A 27,970-nucleotide genomic window follows, 5' to 3' on the forward strand; every position below is an offset into this window, starting at 1 on the left:
AGTCCAAGTAGTACAGTGTCTCCGGATGGAACTAAAAAAGGATAAACGAAAGGGTACAATAATCTCGGTTAGCCGATTGAAATGGTTCTCCACTGACTGTCAAATTTAAAAAAAGGAGATAAGGACAGTATTAAGAAGCCAAAGAAAAAAGTTCAACCAAGAGAGGCAAAATTATCTTAATAAGCTGAAAACTGAGTTTAAAAAGATAGTTACTGATACAAAAAGGTCGTATAAAGAGAAATGTTGGGTAAATCTGCTAGAATCAATTGAAGCTAAAAATCTAAGACAATTTTGGAAACTGATAAAAGCAGCATCCGCTCCCACAGCAGGGGAAATTAAATGTGTTGTTAGCGAGACAGCCTGTGAGAAATACTTAAGGGAATTGTATGGTCCTCGAGAACTTTTAGGAGTCATAGAGCTCCAGCATTGGCAGGAAATATCGGAAGATTTCAAATTAGATTTTACCGAACAGAAAGTAGAAAATACAATAAGGAACCTGAAATTAACCCGTGCCGCAGGGCCAGACAATCTCCCAGCAATAATATTAAAGTCACAGATAAAATGGTGGGCAAGATTCTTCTCCCAGTTGTTCCAAATAATATTAGTAGAATGCATAATGCCAATGAATTGGAAGGGCGCTGTAATCAGGCCAATCCATAAAAAAAGTAGCATGGACACGCCACAAAACTATAGATTGATTAACCTTATAGATATAGGAGAAAAGGTATTTTCTAAAATTGTGTTAATTAGACTAAATGCTTGGGTCGACGAGTTCTCAATCGTACACATTGAACAGGGAGGATTCAGAGAGGGGCATTCGACGATAGATCTTTGCTTTGCTCTATGGGCAATGGTGAGAAAGTCGATGGAACAAAACTGTAAGCTTTGTTGCAGTTTTGTTGACTTTCGAGCAGCATTCGATTCATTAGACCGGGCCTGCCTGTGGGAAACTCTCATGAATACAAATATACCTAAATACCTGCTGGCTATAATAAAAGAACTGCACCGAGGTAATTGGGCACAAGTAATCAAGGATACTGAGGGCCCATTAACGCCAAAAATACCTATTGAAAACGGCCTGAGACAGGGCTGCGTTGTGGCCCCACAGTTATTCTCTATATTTCTGTCTGATCTACCAGCCTGTCTAGAAGTTGAGGGTAGTGCTAGCCCAAGAATAGATGGTAAAAAAATGCCCTGCCTTTTATATGCAGACGACTTGGTAATATTAGACCAGGAAATGGGGCTCCAAAGAAAGCTGACATTTTTTAGTGAATATTGTGCAAGGAAATTTTTAACAGTAAACTTGGACAAGACAAAAATGTTATGTTTTGGAAAAAAGGTCATAAAGTTTAATTGGTTCTTAGGTGATCTTAACTATCTTAAACTGGAATCTGTTAATAAATATCGCTACCTAGGGATGTGGTTTGATAAGACACTAAACTGGCATACACATCTAGAAGCCCAAAAAGCGAAAGCTCAAACATCAATTTCTGGTCTAAAAATGTTTAACCATGATTACGGGGATATGTCTCACTGTCAGTTACTAAAGGCCTTCAGTGCAATGATACCTCCACAAGTACTCTATGGCACAGAAATACTTTATTTGAGCGGTAAAGGAGTCTGGGACCTGGAGGAAGGAAAATGCCTGAAAAACCTTCTGTCCCTGCCCCCATCATCAATGATCTAAGCAATAAGAACTGAACTAGGAACAACTGCCTGGGGGGTACAATCACAAATAGCAGTGATTAAATTTTGGAAACGTTTGGAAAATGAAAAAGGCCAGAAAGTAGCACAATGGTGTAGAAAAGAGATTGAATGTAGTAATCTAAAATGGACAAAAACGTGCAGGAAGAAAATGGCACAGGCCTGTGAGTGTATAAAGGTGGTCATATGCCGAGAATCGCTACGAATAGAGTGCACAAAAAGTGATCTGAATTTTAATGGGCAAGAAGTTTCTAGAAGAACTGACTTGGAATACCTGGCTAAGAAAAAATCAGTAGAGTTTATGATGAGCTCCTGGTCTCAGGAAAACTGGTTCCCTTACTTGGACATCTTACCAAACCACTGGTATAGACAGGAGATATTAAGGATGCGAATTGGGATTAATCCGTGGCTGGTAAACAATGAAACTAAATCGAAAATGTTGGACAATACAGGGTGCTGCAAGTGTAGGCTGGGCACAAAAGGGGATATAGTGCACATCCTGTTAGATTGCATAACTTTATAAGAACAGCGTAAACTATGTCTGCACCCAATATTTTTAAAATATGATATAAGAACACGGGCACAGGCGGTCAATTTCCTCACGGAAATGCCCTCTATCGAAATCGCAATTGCTCTAGGGAATTATATAAAGGTAGTACAAAGATTTCTAACAATATATGAGTAAAATTTTTGAAATGTTATAATAAATGAATTATATAGCTTGTCTAAGAGAAAAGGTTGATTTTAATATGATAATAATTCTTAAAGGGTAAGGACCATCCAAAGAAAGTGATGTTTTATTGGTACCTTCCTTTAAGACATGTACTCCGTGCACGGAAATTTTATAAATTTGCTGTAGAATATTTTAATCTGTAATTATTTTGTTGCATGCTGTAGAATATTTTAAACCAGTAATTTTCCATTTGCACCTGTTTAAAGATTATGATCTAAATAAACATATTTTTGACTTGACTTGACTTACTATTTGTGAATTTTTATAATTCTGGGGAGAGTGATTTTATGAACCAACACCTGAGTAATTTGAAACTCTTTTTAGAAGACTATAGGTCAAAGCAATACACTTCTTATCATGTACTACTTATGGGTGATTTTAATATACACTTGTGTGATTTGCATTGCCTAATTGATGACTTTCATGGATATAATTATGCGATGATCCTCCACTTTGAACATTCAGCACGGGGTGAGGGCTTAGAGTCCCTTTTGACCGAAGCTGACCTTTTTGAACCCGGCTTTGCTAATTATCTTGATCGGTGTCCCACATTTAAATCTAAGGCCAGAGAAACCATCATTGATTATATATTTCTGTCCCCCATGCTACTAGGTAAGGTAGTCTTTTATAAAGCCCGGGAGTCGCCTTTTAGTGATCATAACCCTGTCACTTTAGAACTGGATAAAAGTTGTGGCTTATTGGGCAAAGGAGGAAAGGACTTGGTTCCTAGTAGTGTGGTAACCTGTGATCAGGGGAGGAGGCTTAGATGGTCCAAAGTTACGCCTGACACTTTTTTTATGGACTTGTGTGAGAAAAGTAAAGGGAACATTACAATATGTGCTGACCCCTCTAGTGCTAAGGATGCGGTTCCTAAAGCCTTTGATGGTATTTGTAGAAAGATAGCACGTGACTTAACCGTTAAAGCTAAATCAAGAATTACTTGTGGTATAAGATGGTTTGATGATAATTGCTCGCGTGCCCACGGCTCCCTAATCTTAGCCTTGAAAAATGTACCTTGTGACAGGGTTTTGATAGCTAGGTTTGCGGAAGCAGTAAAAGATAGCAGTTCATTGCCGGAAAGCAGAGATCAAGGCAGAGGCGTGGAATGCGCTACTATCTGTCAAGGTGCTAAAGGATAGCTCAAGATTTTGGGCAATCATTAACACCCCTTTTTTCTGTGGTGTGGATAACGAGGTACAGGAAAGCAATATTATAGAGGCCCAGTGGCTGTCCCATTTTGAGGCAATTTATGTCTCTAATGAGGTACTGGATAGCACCCCTAGGCCATCACTTTTCCAAGCTATAGCCCACTCATTTTTATTGAGGAGGAAATTGAGAAAGCCATAAGAGAGACTTCTAGCAGTAAGGCACCTGGTCCAGACTGTGTCCCTGCAGATCTTTATAAAAGTGAACCCAAATTTTGGGCGAAAATTCTGGCCAATGTTTTTAACGCCTCTGGTTCGCTAGGGTTCCCTGTGTCATGGTCACAATCGATTATTATCCCTGTTTTTAAAAAGGGTCCGAAAGGGGATCCGCGGTGTTACAGACCAATATCCCTGATAGACTCCTCTGTCAAAATATTAAGTAAGGTGATTTTAACTAAAATTACAGACTAGGATAACGAGAGGAAGATCCTATCTAACCTCCAATATGGGTTTAGACAAGGTAGAAGCACCATGGATCAGTGCCTTAATTTATATTTATTAATAAGTAAATACACCATGGCTAAAGAAAGTTGTCTGAGGATGGCATTTATGGACCTATCCTCAGCATTTGACCTGGTTAACAGGTCAAAGCTATGGAATATTTTGCTGGAAAAGGGCCTTGATCCTTGTTTAGTAAATTTTTTGGCTGATCTTCATCAAGACCTGTCAGCATCGGTTAGGATCTCCCAGGTTGGTAATTGTACAAGATCTTTTCAATCAGGCAGGGGCGTCCGTCAGGGGTGCATTCTGGCGCCCCTGCTTTTTACTCTTTATATTAATGAACTGGATAAGTCCTTAGTGGAGGCGACCCTGGATATTCCATGTGTAGGAGACTGTTCAATCCCGGTTCTCCTATACGCGGATGTCGCTGTTCTCTTAGCACGTACAGCGGTAGGCCTCCAGCGGCTCCTAGATGCTTTTGAGCATACATGCAGTCTTTGGACCTGGTAGTGAATATTGGAAAGTCACATATTATGTCAACAGGTAACAGAGCTAGAAAAGCTAAATCTTTTTATTGGAATGGGTTGGAAGTGTCTCCGGTGCCCTCTTTTACTTACTTAGGGGTTCTATTTGGTGATAGGTCCTCCTGGATACACCAACACATTTTTTTTAAAAATGCAGTCATCCGATCCTCCTCAGGCTTATTAGGGTTTGGACAGCGTTTGCGGGCCAGACCTATAGAGGCCATTTTAAAGATATATAGAGCAAAGTGCCTGTCTATTGCGGCCTATGGTTCCTCTATATGGGGATTTAAAGAGCAGGTTGGGGTTCAGATAACCGAAAACACATTTTTACGAAGTCTCCTGTCTGTACCACAATCTACCCTAACTTTTGCTATACATCTGGAATTGGGGTTAGGCTATGTTTCTGACATCTTGAGCACAGCTCCGTTGCTTTGTTGGCTCAAAACCTGGCTAAATCCTGAATTAACCCTGAATCACCAGATCTTACGGGATTACGCCAATTTAGATAAGTCAAGTAAAATTAAGTGGTTGTCCTATGTTAAACGTATGTTATCTAGGGCAGCCTGAATTATTTGAAGCCCCCGAAAAAATCCGGAAGGAGGATGAGATGTGGGTGAAAATTAACTTTAAGAATTTATTGATGTTGGAACGGGAAGAACAGGAGCTGCGCAAACCTTTAGTTAGAGCTCACCTTTTGATAAAAACAACTATTTTTATTGAACCCTACTTGGTAATTGTGAATAAGCCTTTCCATCGCTGGCTCCTAACTAGGTTCCGTTTTAATTTGATTCATCTCTCACTGGGTGATTTTCCGGGGTGGTGTAAACCTGAGGACGCAGTACCCTGTCAATATGACAATTATTCACCTCAGGATACTTTACATTTTATGACGTTCTGTCACTTTTATACTGATATTCGCATGAAGTTTTTGATACCTATTTTGAGAGGAAGGGTTTTTTTACAGGTCAGACCAGCGTTATTCTATTTGCAGATGCTGAGTAATTCATGGGATATTTTTAATATTGCGTGTTTTCTTGTTGCTGCTGTGAGGCTCAAGAAAAATAGAAACCCGATGAATTATGTTTTAACCCTATTGATAATATTTATGGAAATTTTAACTTTTGAAAAATTTGGATACGATGATTCTCACAAGTGATACTGTTTTTTTATACATTTTGCTTATATGTTTTTATTATTGTCTGTGATTGTTGTGTATTGTACTTTTATGAGTTTAATTAATCGAATAAAGTGGATTGACTTGACCTGAACACATAGTTGCTATCATTAAGGAAGTAACCTATCAGCAAGCCAGTAATAAAAAGCTTGTAGTGAGTGCAGTGAACAGTATGACATAGTTGTAATGATCTACTGTGCACATTTGCTTTTTTTTACAATCCATTGATTGCTTTATTTCCCCACTGTTTAATGATGAGTCTTCATACAAAGCATTGTTGAAAGCGAACAAGTATGAAAGCTGAAAACAGGAAGAAAACAGAAAATCATTTGTCAATGTTGAATTAAAGTTTTGGTTAAAAAATATTGTATGCTGTTTGGTTGCCCAATGTTTGAAATTAAATTCTAATCCATTGTTTCTAGTTTTTCACAGAGATATATTAAGCGTGTCAAATCACTAATCTTGTGATGAATTCATTGAGTTTCTACACATGTATTCATCCCATCTACCAAGCACAACAGTTGAACTTGTGCAATCATTCAGCCACTACCTAAGCAGTCATCCAATCACTCAGGTACTGCATGTGAATTCATCTAAACTCCCTGCCACTGCTCAGGCACTTATCCAATCACTCAGGGCCTATCCATGTACTATGCAATCACCCAGACACTATGAATGCACTCCCCCATTCACCAAGGCACTACCCTTGCACACATCCAATGACCCAGGCACTACCCTCGCACTAATCCAATCACCCAGGCACTACTCTTGCACTCATCCAGTCACCTATGCGCTACCCATGCACTAGTCCAATCAACCAGGCATAACCCATGCACTAATCAAATCACCCAAGCATTACCCATGAACTTATCCATTCACTCAGGCACAATCAATGCACACTACCAATCACCTAGACACCATCCATGCAGTCATCCATTCACCCAGGCACTACCCATGCACTCATTCATTCACCCAGCCATTATCCTTGCACTCATCCATTGACTCAGGCACTACCCTTGCACACATAAATTCACTGAGGCACTACCCATGCACTCCTCAATTCACTTAGGCCCAACCCATGTACACATCCATTCAGCCAGGCACTACTCATGCACTCATCCATTCACCCAGGTACTACCCTTGTGCTCATCCATTCATGCAGGCATTACACATGCACTCATCCATTTACTCAGGCACTACCCATGCACTCACTCAAGGATTCAGCCAATACCCATGCACTCACACAATTGCCCAGGCACTATTCTTGCACTCATCCATTCACTCAGGCCCTACCCATGCACTCATACATTCACTCAGGCATTATCCATGCATTCATTCATTCACCCAGTTATTATTAATGTAGTCATCCATTCACCCAGGCACTTCCCTTGTACTCATACATTCATTCAGGGATAACACATGCACTCATCCATTCACTCAGGCACTACCCCTACACTCATCCAATGACCCAGGCACTACACTTGCATTCATCCATTCACTCATGCACTAACCGTGCACTCATCTATTCACTCACGCACTACCCTTGCACTCATCTATTCACCTAGGCACTTACCATGCACATATCTAGTCATCCAGGCACTGGCTTTGCACTCATCCATTCACACAGTCACAACCCATGCACTCATCCATTCACACAAGCAGTTTCCATGCACTCATCTAATTACCCAGGCACAATCCATGCACTCACACATTCACCCAGGCACTACCCTTACACTCATCAATTCACTCAGGCACTACCCATGCACTCATGCATTCACCAAGGTACTACCCATACACTCACTCACTCACTCAGGCAGTACATGCGCCCATCCATTCACTCAATATGTACAACAAGTGGTCTAATTGACTGGTGAATTTCTCATGGGGAAAACAAATTAACGAAAACAACCAACAAATATTAAATAGAACAATGATCAGGAAATATTGGTTATGAAAAAGGTTTGTATTATGAACAAATCAAAAATTTGCAATTTCAATAGTTGCTCCAAAATGAAAAGGTGAGTAAAGTGCTCAAGGTAGTGCTCGTGAAGGGTTAGGGATGTGAAAGCAAAAAATTACAGTGTTTACAAAAAAGAGAATGACCGGTCTAACAATGTATCAAAGGCTTACTAAATAACCCAAGCAATGAGATGCCATGAATGCATAATGAGTTCTCCGCTTCCGGGCTGAATGAGTAAATCTGGGTCAGAAAATAAGTAAAGTTGACGTTTCGACCCCTAAGACTGGAGGAAGGCAATTCATTCCTTACAACGGGGTCTTCATCTGGACCATTGGAGGAGCAACCTGGCACTGCTAAGTCAACAGTGGAAAAATATACAGGCAATGGGGCTAAGTTGCTCCTGGTGCAGGAAAATGTAGGACACTGCGCATTATAGAGTTGAAAGGTTGAGGAATTGTACAGCAATTGCTGAGGGTACACCTTTTAGGTTACTCAGGTGTTGAGGATTGAATCCAAGAGGAGTGAGTACACACTCTAACATACAAAGTAGTGCAGAGTAAATCAGTGTTTTCCAATTCCATGCAAGACGCCCAGGCAGATTAATTCGCATGGATTGGAAAAAGCGGATTTACTTTCCTTGCATTCATCCATTTACTTAGGCACTACCCATGCACTCATTCAATGACTCAGCCACTAAGCATGCGCTCATCCATTCACTGAGGCACTACTCATGCACTCATCCAATCACCCAGGCACTACCCATGCACTCATCCAATCACCCAGGCACTATCCATGCATTCAGCCCATCACCCATGTACTACCCTTGTACTCATGAAATTACTTAGGCACTACCCTTGCATTCATGTAATTACTCAGGCTTTACCCTTCCACTCATTAATTTACTTAGGCACTACCCTTGCACTGATCCATTCACTCATGCCCTACCCATGCACTCATCTATTCACTCATGCACTACCCATGCATTCATCTATTAACCTGGGTACTAACCATGCACATATCCATTCATCCAGACACTAGCTTTGCACTCATCCATTCACACAGCCACAGCCCATGCATTCATCCCTTCACAGAAGCAGTTCCCATGCACTCATGTAATTGCCCAGGCACTATCCATGCACTCACCCAATCTGCAATGAACTATGCATGTGCTCATCCAATCACCCAGGCACTATGCTTGCACTCATCCATTCAATAGGGTGCTACTTATAGACTCCTCCAGTCACCCATGTGTTACATTTGCACTCATCAAGTCACCCAAGCACTACCCATGCACTCATACAATCAAGCAGGCACTATCCATTCACCAATCCAATCACCCAAACAGTACTCATTCACTAATCCAGACACTATCTATGCACTATCCCAATCACCTCGGCACTACCCATGCAGTTATGCAATCAATCAGGCACTACCCATGCACTCATCCATTCAATGAGGTTCTAACCATGCACTCCTCCAATCATTCAGGCACCACCTATTCACTCATTCATTCCCTTAGGCACTATCCAGGCACTCATCTATTCACCCAGGCACTACCCTTGTGCACGACCAGTCACCCAGTCGCTACTTGCACACTCATCTATTCACTCAGGCACTATGCATGCACTCATCCTTTCACTGAGGCACTACCTAAGTACTCATCCAATGAGCCAGGCACTACCCTTGCACTCATCCAATCACCCAGGTGCTACTCTTGCACTCATCCAGTCACCTATGTGCTACCCATGCACTCATACAATCAACCAGGCACTACCGATGCACTAATCCATTCACCCAAGCAGTACCCATGTACTCATCCATTCACTCAGGTGCAATCTATGCACTCTCCTAATCACCTAGGCACTATTCATGCACTCATCCAATCACCCAGACACTACCCTTGCACTCATCCATTAACTAAGGCACTACCCATGTACTCATCCACTAACCCAGGCAGTACCCATGCACTCATCCACTCACCCAGGCACTACTCATACATTCTTCCAATCACTTAGTCACTATCCATGCACTCACACATTCAACCAGGCACTACCCATGCACTCATCCAGTCACCCAGGCACTACCCTTGTACTCTTCCATTCACTCATGCATTTCCCATGTACTCATCCATTTACTCAGGCACTACCCATGCACTCATCCATCACCCCAACACTATCCATGCACTCATTCATTAACTCTGCCATTATCCATGCACTCATCCATTCACTCAGTCACTACAATTGCACTCATCCATTCACTAAGGCACTACCCATGCACTCCTCCGTTCACTCAGGCACTACACATGCACTCACCCATTCACCCAGGCACTACCCACGCACACATGCACTCATCCAATCACTACCTTTGCACCCATTCAATCACTGAGGCACTACTTATGCACTCATAGATTCACTCAGGCAACACTGCTGCACTCATTGTAACATCCTTGTACCAGCTATGCACTCATTCAATCATCCATACACCAGTCATACACTCATTCCAACATGTGTACCTACTTTTTTTAACTGTAAAAGGCGGTTCCAATAGGAACCCTTTTTAAAAAGAAATTGTTTGTGCTTTTGTAAAGTTTTAATTTTTTTTAATCAAAAATGGCAACTGGGTTAGGAGGAATTGAAAAAACGTGAACTGAAAAATGTGCAAAACATATAAAAGGGAAAGAAAAACTAACATGTATGCTGTTTTACAGCATTCCGAATAGCTGTAAGGCACTGTTCACTAGCACTTATAACAACACTACAGTCCATGCAGCACATGGCCATTCTTGAAAACTCTCGAGCCATATCTGTTGCAGTAGTCTGCACCTCTGAAGGGACTTTCTGGCCGGTAATTGTTGATGCTGCAACTGAAGTATATAGTCCTCCATCTGCCCTGTGCTTGATCGACAGTTGGAGGGGTGTTTGTGATAGGTTTTTAGATGATATAACATGGACGTTGTCCCTCATGAACATTTCTTGTTCGTCCCTCTAGAGAGGGTTTTGTTGCAGATTGTGGATTACACAAGTTTGGCAGCAGTTTTCAATTCCCCTGAAGGGAATAAAAAAATCCTATGCCACTCTGGCTCTCTTTTGTGGAGGCTTCTCTTTTTCTAACTCTTCAGTCTCCAACTCCTTCACATCCTGGTCCTTTTGTTGTTGCTGCTGACCCCCATCTCCTTCCTGTGTTGCCATTTTTGAAGCAAAACAAGGCCCAAAACTCTCCACACCAAGACTGAGCCACCTGCTCAGAATAAAGTTCTATGAAAGAAGATTCAAGAAGGAGGAGTGGGTGTGTACTTCCTATTGATTTTGCTGAAAAGTATATTATCCAATTATATTCCTTGCTTTCCCTTGTCATGTGATATTCACAGGGTCCGATATGTTCGCGATTACTGTGGTGAAGCAGAAATTCAAAATGCAAGTTTAAAGTATTCTTTTTAATGGAAAGAAAAACAGAACTTTCAATACAATAATAGTGAACAGCTATAGTAAATGTGTTCACAACTTCTACATATATGTTTCAGAGTTGTTGAAAAACACGCAGTATCCATGATAACCGACGTCATCGCGAATTCCGCTATCTTTGTGGAAACAGAAAATAGTGTTTGAAGACGATTATTCTGGAACCTCACTACAAAAGCATGAGTTTGAAAAATACACTAATACACCTATACCATTATATATACCGTAGAATATATCTCTCTATATATGTTTTACACTTGGTACAAACCAGGCTCACTTAGCGATTACCGACTTCACCACGATGACGTCGTTAGTCGCAAATATAATTTATTTTGTAAAGGTGGCTTTCTTCTAAATTGATCACAGAAAGAAAAGTTAGAACAATATTTTACTAAATATTTAGACTTAAACCTTTATTTAAAATATTTCTTTAAGTGTAATTTTTAGTATGTGAAATACATTTACTGATCATAGATTCTCCACAGTAAATGTGACAATGTTGTGCTGACTCACAAAATTGTTAAAAATAAAACCAGTAATTAATGTACTTTCAGATAAAAGCATACAAAATCCAAAAATGTTTGGTATTTAAATATATTACACAATACCCTATTATTGAAAGAAAATATCAAAATCTTAGAGGTTCCCTTCAAAAAAATTGGATGTTACAATTATGAAATAGAATGTAAAAAATCTTAGAAACTGAAAAAAACAAAGGTTACAGGGACATTATGACTAAGAATTAGCATTTAATAAACCTTCAAAATTCACTGAAAAAACCAAAGGTTACAGGGACATTATAGTTAGGAAATAAAATTAGAAAAAAAAGGATAGAAATTCACTGACAAAAAACAAAGGTTACAGGGACGTTATAGTTAGGCAGACATTTCACTCATACAAAACCAGAGAAATTCAGCAGTTATAGTTATCTGAGCTAACCAGAACTTGCTCCCCTGCAATGCACTGCTTATGACCTCACATGTTACATCACTCATGACATGGTCAGTAACATCACTCATGACATCTTAAATTACATCCCTGATGACATCACTGATGACATCATCCACAGAATCTCTGTACACCCAATGTAACCTTTCATTCACCTGAACCAGTGAACTGCCACGTTGGGAGCTCCCGTCATGCTCGGCGGCTGATATGGCTGGCGGAAACTCGATGGCGTCAGAGTCAAGGCACTGCAGTTCTTTCGGCGCCCGACCTGCCCCTGTGAGACCATGGACCGGGAAGTCAGGAATGGGCAGTCCTGTATAGCATCGGATCCGATCGGAGCTACCGGCTCCTGAGGTTTTCAGCAAACGGCTTGAGGAGCTTTCTGTGCCCAATGCGGGGGATTAATCTAGGTGGATGACTGACGTCGGTGGAAGCAGCTGAACTGGCCGGTCCGGTTCGGATTGAAATCCCCTAAGGACTCACCCTGTTCTGTGTTGTTTTTTTCATGCCAGGTAGTGGTGAGTGAGCAGTGGTTAAGAGATTGTTTTTTGTTTTTTTCTTCATAAATACCGCAGGAGCTGAACAGCATAAGGAACTATTAAGGAACTGCTTTTAGATCTTTAAAAAGACTCAAAAAAGACTTTAAAAAAAAGCGAGGGGATTTATTATTGGCTGTAGACGCTTTTTGGAATATATCCCTTCGCAAAAATTTGCAAAAATTGTTTTCACTTTTTTGGGGGGGAGTAAGTTGTATAGAGGCTGCAGAAGTGGCCCATGTAGCTGTGGGTGCAGCTTGTGGCCATTGAAAATTCACTCAGTGATAGATTGATAGGCAAAACTTGGATGATGAAACGGATTTCCAGAGATTCTACAAGTAAACCCCATTTTGTCAAAACTTCAGCTAAAACAACTCGCAAGCAGCGTAAGGATCAAGAAAACATGGCAGCCGCAACACCGCTCTCTCCATTTACGGATCCCCTTATGTTTTTGGGCTCTGAGCTCACTATAGGTGAAAGTTCATGTACACCACAAGAAAACACTGATGATAAGGGCATAACATCCCCCTTGGCGGCTTCTAAGCTGTTTAGCTCAATTGTGGACTCTGCAGCTAAAGGAGCGGACGCAGGTCCGTCAATAGAAGTACCTGCGAGCAGACCCAAAGAGAGAGTACAGGGAGGGTTCAAGCCACAGACCTATCCTCTTTTTGAGGTAACCGATTTGAAAGAGCCCCATAAAGACAGTAATTCCCACATCGGTGTGCAAGAGTTGGGTCTTGGCAATAATAATTTCACGCCTCAGGTGGTGGATGGTACCGGGAATCCAATCTCGACTAGCTGTACTTCTTCTTCACCAACTCTCAAAATAGGAGATTTGCAGCAAGTGACAAGAAATAAGATATGCTTAAAGTCCGTGGTGGCTGTTCCACAGGTAATTGTAGATTCTGAAATTGTGGGCATTGGAGATGAAAGCCTTTCCACCACTGAGCCACTGCTACATCAAATTCTGAATGAACTTAAAGTAATAAAGGTCTCCCAGGCCGAAACAAGCAGAAAGACAGAGCTACAATTAAATTTAATCAATCAGAACATGTTAAACCTAACAACAAGACTCTCCAAAGTTGAACAGCGGGTTTTGGATATAGAAGATGCAAGACCTGCACAGGACTCCACTATTTCGAAATTCCAAAATGAGTTGGAAGATCTGCAAGTAAAAATTGATGACACAGAGAATCGGTCATGTCGCTCAAACTTGAGGTTCAGTGGGATTCCAGAGGAATGCGAAAATGGCCAAACTATGATCGGTTTCATCTCTGAACTCATAAGAAAGCATGCTTATACAGAAGCTGGGATCCAGGAACAGGGTTTAACCATTACAAGAGCTCACCGTGTACCAGCCATCCAAACTTCAGGGGCAAAGTACCCCTGGACAGTAATCGTGAACTTCGATTATTGCGATTGTGCTGTTATGTATTATTAATTAATTGTTGATTGCCCACAGAAACAATTTTTTTCTGTTTAACAGAAAATAGGTCACGCTTTTTTTATTGCACGGCTTAGAGAAATTGGCAATTGGTATAGATTGCTATGTCAATGCTCAGGACTTGAAGTAATATCAAAGCACATCAATAGAATAGGACATATTGCAGGTTGTAGCATTACAAAATCAGACTGGGATTATTATAATTGTTTTAGTAAAATAGCTATTTGCACTGCTAATTTTAAACGTATGAGCTTTTATTGCAAATGGATGCTTTATTATACACCTGAAAAAATTAACAAATTGTACCATACTGCCTATTCCATTTGTTTTATATGCAGATCTCAGCCTGGCGATTGGGTCCATATAATATCTATCTGTCCTAAATTGAATGAGTTTTGGACAGGGATTTTTGCTGAAATAAGTTAATGGGTAGGTAGAGTGATATTACCAGATCCGATGGGAGCTCTTTTCGGCTTTCCTCTGGCTGCCTCCAATCTGGCCACTGAATTGAAGCAGCTCTGTTTAATAGCATCCTGGGTGGCCAAATCATTAGTGTTAGCAAATTGGAAGTTTATCAAAATACCTACTTTTAATCAGTGGTGCAATAGGATGGACAATGTGTATCGGCATGAGCTCCTCTATGCAAAAAGAATAGGGGCTTATAGGCGTTTTAATAAAATATGGTTAAGTTGTCCGACAGCAATAGGCCTTCAGTAGATAGTTCGTAATGAAGTCTGACTGTAGATAATATTTTAGCAATCTAAAGGCTTAGCTTGTATTATCGGGCTAATGGGGTGTATTGGGACAGTCTATGAATTCGATTTTATGAATGTTTGTCATCGCTAATGTTTTAGAATGAAACCTTAGCGGTATTTTATTAACTATTTAGAAGAAACATCAATATGAATTATTATGAGAAGTTGATTAATGTATGATGTTTAGGCTTAAATTGTATGAGTTAGAAATATGAATTATGTAATTTAATGTATTTGTAGAAGATTAATTTATTGATGCAGTTAATTTTTCCTTTAAAAAAAGAACAAACTTTTGTAAATAAAAACCTTTCATACACCCACTCCAACTTCCACACTGCCATTCTCAAAACCATTGACACACCCATACCAGTAGTTACATACCCACTCGCTGATTTATAGATCTACACACATCTACTCAGTCACCCATTTAGACACTCGTACACCAACTCACTCACTAATAAAGCCACTGATATATCTAATCATACAGCCACACAGCCACTCACATGCTCTCACTCACCCAGAGAGCTACTCACATAACTACTCACTCACTCCTAGAGTCAATCACACAGCCACTTACTCACGTATACAGTTATACACACACCAACTCACTTATTCATACAGATACTAAAACATACTCACACATACAGTCACTTATATACTTTAATACTCACCTATACTGCCTTTCACATATGCAGTTACTCACCCATATACCCCTGACACTTCCATCCACTCACCGACACAGTCATACACATACTCACTCACCCATACAGTCCCTCACAGATGCACTCACAAACCCATACAGCCACTGATTCACCCACCCACTCACTCGTCCAATTCAATAAAAAAATCTTTATTCGGCTACATAAGTATCCAAAAAAGTACACACAGGAAAAAATAAACAAATAATTAAAAACAGCAGGTTCTTTCTTATCAGTCAATGTCTTCCCATGTAAAAAAGAAACAACAGTCTCTAAAACAGTGTGGTGTTAAAATTCTAGGGCTGACATTGATTGCCGCGCCTGCACGGCAATTTTCAAGAACACACCAGCACAATTAAAAACATCCTTGTTATTCAGCTGGAGCAATACATCATAGGCTTCTCTAAAATCAAGGATGTGTACCCTCCTAATTACTGGTAATAGTATACAATGAATAAAAATCACAGATAAATAAAAAGTGTAATGTTGATTGGCCAGATCTCCCATTGCATGGGCATCGGCGAATATCCAGATTTGCTTGAAAGCCTAATGGGAAGCTAAGTAAATACTTGATTGTGCCTTCCCTACGGTGGAATACCAAATTACGCTCCCAATAACCCATAGGACTAGTAAGGTAACTTTAGGGTGGGGCATGCTACCCAGATAGGCTGTCACTCTGCGTTTGCCTGACCCTCTTCAACCTCTCTGCATGTGCAAATTGAAAGGAGGTCTGCAGATGTTTTTTATTAATAGTATGTGGGCGCCTGGATTCTCAAACAGTTGTTTACAGCCTAGCTTGTGCATGTGAGATTCAATATACTTCAGCTAACAACATTTTCTACCTTTGTTATAGGAGAGGCAATCATTTATAACATCTTTCATACCTGCTCCCTCTGTATTGTTCTAGATTGCCAACCAAAGGAGCAACGGGCAGGCGCTGATATAATCCTGGGATGACCTGGCTTGGCAGTTAGCCTGGACTATTCCCATGAGGCACAGGGTCAAGACTGATTTGCATATGGCCAGGTCTAAGCTGGGGTGGCATGGTGAGCAAAAAAATTATGGATTTAACCCAGATCTCTTTACTGGGGGTGAATGTTTTGATTTGTTCTGCATTCCGTCCATCAATTGTGTGTCTTTTGCTTCCTCGCCCTAAATGCACCGGGTATGCCCAAACGTGGGTCCCGGGCTCACTGTGCCACTGGATTCAAGCTATCCTGGCTGATGAGGGGTGAAACCCCCAAACCGGTCCTAGGATGCTTGTTTCTGGCCCAGGGAGGACCTAGCTTGGCAGTTTGGGCTGGACTGTTCCCATGAGGCAAAGTGTCCAGACTGATGTGCATATGGCCAGGTCTAAACTGGGGTGGCATGGTGAGCAAAAGAATGATGGATTTAACCCAGATCTCTGAACTGGGGGTGAATGTTTTGATTTGTTCTGCATTCTGTCCAACAATTGTTTGTCTTTTGCTACCTCGCCATAAGTGTGCTGGGTATGCCCAGATGTGGGTACCGGGCTCATTGTGCCACTGGATTCAAGCTATCCTGGCTGATGAGCAGTGAAACCCCAAAACTGGTTCTAGGATGCTTGTTCCCGGTCCATTGAGGACCTGGTTTGGCAGTTTGGCTGGACTGTTCCCATGCGGCACATGGTCAAGACTGATTTGCATATGGCCAGTTCTAAACTAGGGTGTCATGGTGAGCAAAAGAATGATGGATTTAACCCAGATTTCTTGACTGGGGTGAATGTTCTGATTTAGTCTGCATTCCGTCTATCAATTGTCTGTCTTTTGCTTCCTCGCCCTAAGTGCCCGGGGTATGCCCAGACGTGGGTCCCGGACTCACTGTGCCACTGGATTCAAGCTATTCTGGCTGATGAGGTGTGAAACCCTGAAACCGCTCGTAGGATGCTTGTTTCCAGTCCAGGGAGGACCTGGCTTGGCAGTTCGGGCTGGACTGTTCCCAAGAGGCACAGGGTCAAGACTGATTTTCATATTGCCAGGTCTAAACTGGGGTGGCATGGTGAGCAAAAGAATGATGGATTTAACCCAGATATCTTGACTGGGGATGAATGTTCTGATTTGTTCTGCATTATGTCCATCAAGTGTGTGTCTTTTGCTGATATAATCCTCAACATAGGGGATGCCCAGCTCACTGTGACAAACAAAGCTGGAAATAGAAATCGGTGCCCCCAGAATCTTCCTGCAAAATCTGTGCTCCGCAAGCTGGGTTTGATGGCAGTTCTCAATTCTCCAGACTTCAGCCCCTTAGGTGGAGATGGGAAGACATTGAGATCTATAAATCTGGAGTAGAGGGAGTAAAGCTCTCCCTCCCCTGGGGCGAGGTAAACTAAGTAGCGAGTCTATGGCTTTAGAGAATTTACTCACACTGTTTGCTATATGTACTTTCCAGGATCCATTATCTCTAAATTTTAATCCAAGATAAGAAAAAGGCGCTTGTGCTATGTAAACCAGAGTCGCCTACTTTTAGAGATGATATGTCATGTTTTTTTAGGAAACACAACATAATGAATGATCTTTTTAAAATTAATTTCCAAATCTAATGATGCCATAAACTTAACAAAGCCACTCACTAAAAAGGAGAGCTCCTTTGGGGTGTGGGCCATCAACACATCATCATCAGCATACAAATAGTGCTGGTAAAAAAAAACTTCCATCTTGGGGATAGCGGGAGTGGTAGTGAGTAAGAAGGAGTGGAGATTGATAATGTATGTAATAAATACGAGTGGGGCTAAAACACAGCCTTGCATCACACCTCTCATGATGTCATCATCTTCTGACACTCCCCCTTTACCTTTAATTCTGATTCTTGCTTTCATACCTCTGTGCAAGTATGCCAAAAAGTGCACTAATGCTTCATACAGGCCAAGAGAAACTTACTTATCCATGCAGGGAGTCACATACCCCTCAACCACCCAAACAGACACTCATACACCCATACAGGTACTCAGACAACCAATCAATGAAACATATAACCACTCATGTACCCACTCACCAACCCATGCAGCCACTTACACACCAACTGACAGACTGTACAGACATTCACACAAATTAGTCACTCACCCATACATTCACTGATAATAATCACTCACTTATACAGTGAGTCACGTGCCCACTAAATCATCCATTCAGGTACTCATACACTCACTGATTCATCAATACACCTTGTTGTATATATATTTAACACTCATAAACCTTTTAGAACCACTCACAGTCACTGGAGGATGTAATCAGTGATGTCATCAGTGATGCCATTTCGCATGTCATCAGTGATGTCACTGACCATGTCATGAGTGATTGATATGTGAGGTCATAAGCAGTGCATTCCAGGGGCATTAGTTATAGTTAGCTCAAATAACTATAACTGCAGAATTCCCTCGTTTTGTACGAGTGAAATGTCAGCCTAACTATAACATCCCTCTAACCTTTGTTTTGTTCACTGAGTATATATACTGAGGCTGAAACCGAGATGAATTCTGGATCTATCTATCTATCTATCTATCTATCTATCTATCTATCTATCTATCTATCTATCTATCTATCTATCTATCTATCTATCTATCTATCTATCTATCTATCTATCTATCTATCTATCTATCTATCTATCTATCTATACAAACATACATACATACATACATACATATATATATATATATATATATATATATATATATATATATATATATATATATATATATATATATATATATTCACTGAAAAAACCATAGGTTTCACACACGTTATAGTTAGGAATTAGCATTTAAAAAACCTTGCAAATTCACTGAAAAACCATAGGTTTCACACATGTTATAGTTAGCGGAAATTTTACTGATAAAAAACCAGTGAAATTCCCCCGTTATAGTTAGTGCAGGCAACTATAACTCACGCGACCGCAATCCTCTGCTGATGCTAATACTGTATTTAGACACTTATTTGCCCATGTCTTCTTCCATACATTTTTAGCTATACATATATTACAAATATTTTTTTTTCATAAAGACACATATGTCATCAGCAGAAGATTGCGGTCGCGTGAGTTATAGTTGCCTGCACTAACTATAACAGGGGAATTTCACTGGTTTTTTATCAGTAAAATTTCCGCTAACTATAACATGTGTGAAACCTATGGTTTTTTCAGTGAATTTGCAAGGTTTTTTAAATGCTAATTCCTAACTATAACGTGTGTGAAACCTATGGTTTTTTCAGTGAATTTGTACGTTTTTTTAAATGCTAAGTTACTTTACGCCATTCGTGGCGTGCGCGCCCACTTAACGCAGTTCGTTCCGTGCGCGCACGGTGCGCTTCGCGCACCGCGCGCGCACAGTAAGCACGCGGTGCGCTTCGCGCACCGCGTGCCCACGTTACGCTAGATGGGCCATGTACGCACGATGCGCTTCGCGCACCATGCGCACATGGAGGACATATGATGCACTTCGTTTTGAAAGGTAATATTTTAATTTTTCGTAATTTTTATAAGCCATGCACAAATGGTGCCCTTCGGGCACCATTTGCACACGGGGTGGAGAGAGTGTGGATAATTTTTTCTTTTATTATTTTTGTTTAAAATATTCTAGTTTATCACCTTACTGATAAGCAATGCACAATTGGTGGCCTACGGCCACTAATTGCACACGGGGTGGGGAGAGTGTGGATAGTTTTTTTTTTTTTATAATTTTTTACCGTACGCGTACGGTAAGCGTAATCGGCGAAATTAGCGAAAAAAAAAAAATTGCATTTTTGGCCTTGGGGGGTCTTTGGGGACTCCCTCAACATGGCTATGTGTGTGGGAGCTGTCTAAACAGCCCCTTTACATGTTTTTTGGCTTTATTTTACAACCTAACTCTCAGTGCGAGAGAGAAAATGGCGGCCGCCGCTTCCTGGTTTCGGCCGATTCGAATGTTTACTAAGATCTAAGAGCCAATCAGAATCGCGCTCGCGCACGCCACCGTACGCGTACGGTAAGCGTACCGTAAGCGCACCGTAAGCTGGCTCAGATATATATATTGATTTAAAGGCTATTTTCTCAGAATCTACTGAACAGATTTACACCAAACCTACAAAAGGCACTTCCTTGACCTGAGGACTACCTCTCTGCCAAATTTCTAGTAATTCTGTTCAGCCGTTCAGGCTGTAGCCCTGTCTAAAGGTCCTATGGAAAAATGCATGGGAAAAACGCGTTTTGGGACCCCCCTTTTATCTCAGCCCCCGCTTGACGAATCCCCCCGAGACTTTCAGGGTAGGAGCGGAGCGTAGCGCCCCACCTATTTTGAAAAATTTGCGAGGATTCGTCGACCGGCGCCAAAGTTATTCAAAATAGAATGTTGAGGATTTCCTATGGAAACGTGGTCCTAACTATAACTACCTACTGGCGACCGCCAGTAGGTAATATATATATATATATATTTTCACTGAAAAGGTTTCAGGGCTGTTATAGTTAGCTGGACATTTCACTCCTACAAAACCATTGAAATTCCTCAGTTATAGTTAGTTCTGCTAACTATAACTCGCGCTCCCACAATCCACTGCTGATGATGTCACATATTACATAATTCATGACATGGTCAGTGACATCACTGATGACATCACTGATGACATTACAAATGACATCACTAATGACATCACAAATGACATCATCCAGTGAATGTGGTTTGGTTTGTTATTTAAATATGTATTATATATATATATATATAAATCTGCATTGAAGAATTAGTGGATATATAAATATAAATATCTGGATGGAGGATTTAGTAGCAGTGTGATTGACTGTTTACTTGACTAATTTATAGTGTCTCACTAAATATATTGGATAGTGACTAAACTGTGTGAATATCTGTATCACTTTGTGAGTTGTTGTGTAAACTGCTGCACCAGTTGGTTACTAGCTATGTGAAAGTCTATATTAGTTATTGATTAGTTAACTGAGTATTTGTATGGGAGAGTATATGTGTGTGTGGTTTGGTGGGGGGTGTGTGACTACCCAAAGATGTGTGAATAGTTGATTCAGTAGGTATATGAGGTTAAGACTACATGTTATAACAGTTGTTTGGGAGAGTGAATATCTTTATGGGTGTAGTGATGAGCAAATATATCTCTCAATGGTACATGTCCAACAAACTAGGACAATAAAAGACAGTGTATGTCACAGTTGTATATAAATAAGTATACATAAGACTCAGTGATTGTATGAGTGACTGTATGGATAACTGTATACTTGTAATAGTGATTTTATAACACACTAAGTATGAGTTACTATCTATATAAAAAAATGAAGTGGTGTTTGTATAAGTGTGTAGCTGAGTAAATGTAAGTAAGATCCATTGTTTGCATAAGTGAGTGGGATGACTGCATAAGTGAATAGGATGTGTGCTGGTGTGTAATGTCGATTTAGGTGTAGAAGTATATTTGATAGTGTTCTATTGATCATTGACAGCATGTATGAGTGAATCTATAGGTAAGTGATTAGATGTGTGTGTAGATCTAGGAATCACTGAGTGGGTTTTTAGAAACTTGTATTGGTGTGTCAATGGATTCAAATATGGTACTCTGTATTTTACAGTGAGTGATGAAAGGTTATACTACTGTATGATGAGGTGTATCTGATTGTCACGTGGATGATATCATCAGTGATGTCATCAGTGATGTCTTCTGAGATGTCATCAGTGATGTCATCAGTGAAGTCACAGACCATGTCATGAATGATGTAATATGTGACATTTTCAGCAGTGGATTGCAGGCGCGCGAGTTATAGTCAGCAAAACTAACTATAACGGAGGAATTTCAATGGTTTTGTACGAGTGAAATGTCCAGCTAACTATAACAGCTCTGAAACCTACGTTTTTTTCAGTGAATTTCTAAGGTTTTTAAATGCTAATTCCTAACTATAACATGTCTGAAACCTATGGTTTTTTTCAGTAAATTTCGAAGGTTTTTTAAATGATAATTTTTAAATGTAATAATAGTTATATATATATATATATTTTATACTGATTTTCTACTGTTTTTTAACTGTTTATTTTTACATATTTTATTTTTTAAATTACATTATATATTTTTAATATAAATGGGAAAAAAATGATTTTTTAAATATTGTAACTGACATTTTATTTTTTTTGTTTTATATTTTTATTTTAATATATTTATATTATTTTCTTAATTTTATCTTTTCAGCTGGGATTACCAATGTTATCCTATGGAAGGAAATTAAATTTGCAGGTAAAGAATGTTCACGTTACCTTTGTAATCCAGTGCTGGACTCCTAGGTTCAGCACTGGGACCTCTATCTAAAACAGGCAAGTAATTACGTTTTTTATCGTTGGCACGATTTGTACAGAATATTTATAAGTTTAAAAAATCAACACTTAGAAACTTTTTCAGCAAAAAGCAGGCAATGAAATCTTATGGAAGGAAATTCAAGTTACTGGTGAGTATGGTTAGAATTACTTTTCAGGATCAGTCCTGGGCTCAAAGATGCCTAACTGAGGTCTCTCCTGATAACAGGTGAGTAAATTGGAATTCGTAGTTCGGCTGATTTTAGAGGAATATTTGTAAGTTCCAAAACTCCACACTTAGAAGAATTTCCAAGTGAAACCAGTCAATGTTAGCCTATGGAAGGAAATTCAAGTTACTGGTAAGTACGGTTAGAATTACTTTTCAGGATCAGTACTGGGCTCAAAGATGCATAACTGAGGTCTCTCCTGATAACAGGTGAGTAAATCGGAATTCGTAGTTCGGCTGATTTTGCTTTGGTCTAGTACATATAGAGCCACTTTCCTACACCATCCCCTCCCTTCACCACTGTGTAAACGCGTCCTGTGTCCGTTTTAAGTTGGGAGATTAAGTCCCCTTCAATCCTGAGGGTCCCTGGGGGCCAACTAGCCCACCAGGTACCTCCAGTAAGCGCCACAGAGCTGTGTTGCAGAGAGGTGTAAAAAGGGGTGAGGCCTCTGAACACCTCTCTGCAAAGCAGCTCCCTGGCGCAAACTGGAGGAACCTGGTGGGCTTGTTGGCCCCCAGGGACCCTCAAGATTGAAGAGGAATTAATTCCTCAACTTAAAACGCACCACAGGGCGCGTTTGCACAATGGTGAAGGAAGGGGGGGCCTGAGGTGACATGTCTGCAAACACGCCCTGTGGCGCGCTTTAAGTTGGAAAATTAATTCCTCCTCAATCCCGAGGGTCCCTAGGGGCCAACTAACCCACCAGTATGCACCAGAGAGCTGCGTTGCAGAGAGGTGGTCAGAGGCCATGCCCCTTTTTACAACAATCTGCAACGCAGCTCCGTGGCGCTTCCTGGAGGTACATGGTGGGCTAGTTGGCTCCGAGGGACCCTCAGGATTGAAGAGGTATTAATTCCTCAACTTAAAAAGTGCCACAGGGCGTTTTTGCACACATGTCCCCTCAAGCCCCGCCCCCTCCCTTCACCACTGTGCAAACGCACCCCGTTGCGCGTTTTAAGTTGGGGGATAAACTCCCCTTCAATACTGAGGGTCCCTGGGATGCAACTACCCCACCAGCTACCTCCATTAAGCGCCACAGAGCTGCTTTGCAGAGAGGTGTGAAATTGGCGTGGCCTCAGAACACCTCTCTGCAACACAGCCCCCGGGCGCATACAGGAGGTTCCTGGTGAGCTAATTTGCCCCCAGGGACCCCCAGTATTCTAAGGGAATTCGTTCCCCATCTGCAAACGGGCCAGGGGGCGTGTTTGCAGAGTGCTGCAAGAAGGGGGCATGGCCTCCGACACTATGCCGGTCTTTTCTTTTTTTTTCTTTTTTAAAGAAGGGGGGCTGTGCAGCCCCCCTTCTTTTTTTCATTTTTGGGCCCTGGGGACCCGATCCCCCAGGGCCTTCCCCCTAATTAATTTTTTTAAATGGAAAATTCGGTAAGGGGGCCGCGTGGCCTCCATCCCGAGGCCATAATCGGCCCCGGGGACCCCATCTCCCTTTTAAAAAATATTTTTCATATTGGAGGGGGGCTGCCTTGCCCCCCTCCTTAGGCCATTTATGGCCCCGGGGACCCCATCTCCGGGAGCCGGCCTTTTTATTTTTTATTTTATATTTTGGGGAGGGGGGTGCGTGGCCCCCCTCCCGGGCCACTTGTAGCCCTGGGGACCCCATCTGACCCTCTCTGTTGGGGACTGTGGGGGGTCCCCAATCCTCCCACGGTCTCGCCGGCTCCCCACCTCCTGCGAGAGCCGGCATTGCTTTTCCACACGGAGAGCTGCTAAGATGCAGCTCCCCCTGTGGAAAAGCAATTTGCTTTGCTATTTGGAAGAGAGAGCAGGTTTCCTGCTCTCTCTTCCCATAGCAAACTACAGTGTCTGGGGGTGGGCACCCCGGAACACTGCAGGAGCCATCACAAGGCTCCAGGAGGGGGGCCGCGCACCCCCATCCCACCATCTACAAAGCCCCGGGGGTGGTGGTCCCCGGAGCTGGGGTGGGCTTGAGCCCCCCACACAGGGTATGTTTTAAAAAAAATTAAAGCCCCGAAGGTGGCGGTCCCTGGGGCTGCGGGGGGCAGTGCACCCCCGCAATCAAAAATTAAGTCGAGCCCATTGGGGTGGCAGTCCCCGGGGCGGCCCCCCATCGTTACATTTATAAGCTCCAGGGGTGGCAGTCCCCGGGGATGCGGGGGGGCCATGTGCCCCCCGCAACTATTAATGCTTTGCCCCGGGTGGGTGGCAGTCCCCGGGGCAGTGTGGGGGGATTGGGGCCCCCCACACTTTTTTTGATCATGCCCCCAGGACTTGTCCCCCCCGGGGGCGAATTACCAACGAAGCGCAGGAGCCCGCGCTTGGTTTTTTAAAAAATTTCAGCCAAAATTTGCGCTGGGTGCGCCAATCTCGATGATTTGTTTTGAAAACAATGCTTTATTTGGCCCTGGGGGTCCTTGTGGGACCCCTTGAGCAGGCCTAGGGGGTCAGGGTGTTTCTACCCTGCCCCCTTATTGCGTTCTTCGAGTTTTTTTTCTGCTTTCTTGTGCCTTGGTTCTACTGTGGCACAAAATGGCTGCCAACACTTCCTGGTTTGGAGTGTTGACAGCCAATTAGCATACAGCTCGTGCTCGGCAGGGTGCGCTTAGGGTGCGCGGATGCACCGCGGCCATAGATATATATGTGATTTCAATTTTGATTTTTTCAGGAACTACTGAACGGATTTACAGCATTTAACCAAAAGGCACGACTCTGAACCAAGGTCTACCTTTCTGACAAATTTGGTGTAATTCCATTCAGCAGTTCGGGCTGTAGCTGCGATTAAAGGTCCCTATGGAAAATTGCATGGGGAAAACACGTTTTGGGACCCCCTTTTTACTCGGGCCCCACTTGACGAATCACTGCGAGACTTTCAGGATAGGAGCAGACCGGAGCGCCCCACCAGTTTTGAAAATTTCACAAACATTCATCTACCGAGGCCAAACTTATTCCAAATAGAATGTTGCGGATTTCCTATGGATAATAGGTCCTAACTATAACTACCTACTGGCGACCGCCAGTAGGTATTATTATAAATGTGTGTGTGTATATATATATATATATACAAAAACAACAGTTGATGGACAGAATGCAGAACAATGTCATACATTCACCCCAGTACAGAGATCTGGGCCTAAATTCATCGTTTTTTTGCTCACCATGCCATTCCAGTTTGAACGCAGCCAGATGCAAATAAGTCTTGACCCTGTGCCTCATGGGTACAGTACAGCCCAAACTGCCAAGCCAGGTCCTCCCTGCACTGGAAACAAGCATCCTAGGACCGGTTTCGGGGTCTCACCCCTCTTCAGCCTGGATAGCTTGATTCCAGTGGCATGGAGAGCACGGGACCCACGTCTGGGCATACCCTTCCCACTCGGGGTGACAAATGCAAAAACAACAGTTGATGGACAGAATGCAGAACAATGTCATACATTCACCCCAGTACAGAGATCAGGGCCTAAATTCATCATTTTTTTGCTCGCCATGCCGTTCCAGTTTGAACCCAGCCATATGCAAATCAGTCTTGACCCGGTGCCTCATGGGTACCGTCCAGCCCGATTAAATGAGAACAACAAGAGAGCGAGGAAAAGGAAAACTTGTCCTCTTCCCCAGAACAATATGATCAAACAAAATGGACAAGTTTCATGACTCAAAGCAAACTTTTTCGCTGAGATTGTTGAAAACAACGTGAAAGGAAGGAGAGCACAACTGCTGTGTAAGAAACCCCTCACCCACCTACCTAGTAGGTGGCATGCTTCATCATCGGGGCCCAACTGGATTGTCTAGCACAATCCAGTTGTGCTACAACGCCTGAGATACAGCGGAGCAGGGTTATGAGCAGTGAGTGGAGTGCTATATGTGAAGTGATTAAGAGTTAAAAAGTCTCTGGGAAATGCCCTATGAAAAAACTTTAATTATAAGGGTCCCAGGACTAATGTAAAAAAGGTAGGGGGGATATAATAAGGAATGTTATTTTCCTTATATCCCTAGAAACTAAGGTCAACTAGTTTCAGCCTTCAACATAGTTCTAGAGGCTTTCGTCAGGACCAGCCAAAATTGAAGAAAAATAATTTTGGTGAATGGCCGTAAAAATAATATATAGGCCAAGTGTAAGTATCAGCACACACCCTAAAGTGTGCTGTGAGTGTTGTGGTGAGGTACTCACAGTAACTCCGTTTTTGGTTACTTGAGTAGAGAGGTAGTTAATCCTCTGGATTTAGAACGCCGTATGGATCTCCGCTTGCAGTTTGTAAGGGAGACCAGGTCCGAAATACCTAGGGCGGCGATCGGTTCCGCTTACAGCGGAACCGATCGCCGCCCTAGGTATTTCGGACCTGGTCTCCCTTACAAACTGCAAGCGGAGATCCATACGGCGTTCTAAATCCAGAGGATTAACTACCTCTCTACTCAAGTAACCAAAAACGGAGTTACTGTGAGTACCTCACCACAACACTCACAGCACACTTTAGGGTGTGTGCTGATACTTACACTTGGCCTATATATTATTTTTACGGCCATTCACCAAAATTATTTTTCTTCAATTTTGGCTGGTCCTGACGAAAGCCTCTAGAACTATGTTGAAGGCTGAAACTAGTTGACCTTAGTTTCTAGGGATATAAGGAAAATAACATTCCTTATTATATCCCCCCTACCTTTTTTACATTAGTCCTGGGACCCTTATAATTAAAGTTTTTTCATAGGGCATTTCCCAGAGACTTTTTAACTCTTAATCACTTCACATATAGCACTCCACTCACTGCTCATAACCCTGCTCCGCTGTATCTCAGGCGTTGTAGCACAACTGGATTGTGCTAGACAATCCAGTTGGGCCCCGATGATGAAGCATGCCACCTACTAGGTAGGTGGGTGAGGGGTTTCTTACACAGCAGTTGTGCTCTCCTTCCTT

The sequence above is a fragment of the Triturus cristatus genome, chromosome 9 (genome assembly GCF_964204655.1).
Source record: "Triturus cristatus chromosome 9, aTriCri1.1, whole genome shotgun sequence".
Taxonomy (NCBI): Eukaryota; Metazoa; Chordata; class Amphibia; order Caudata; family Salamandridae; genus Triturus; species Triturus cristatus.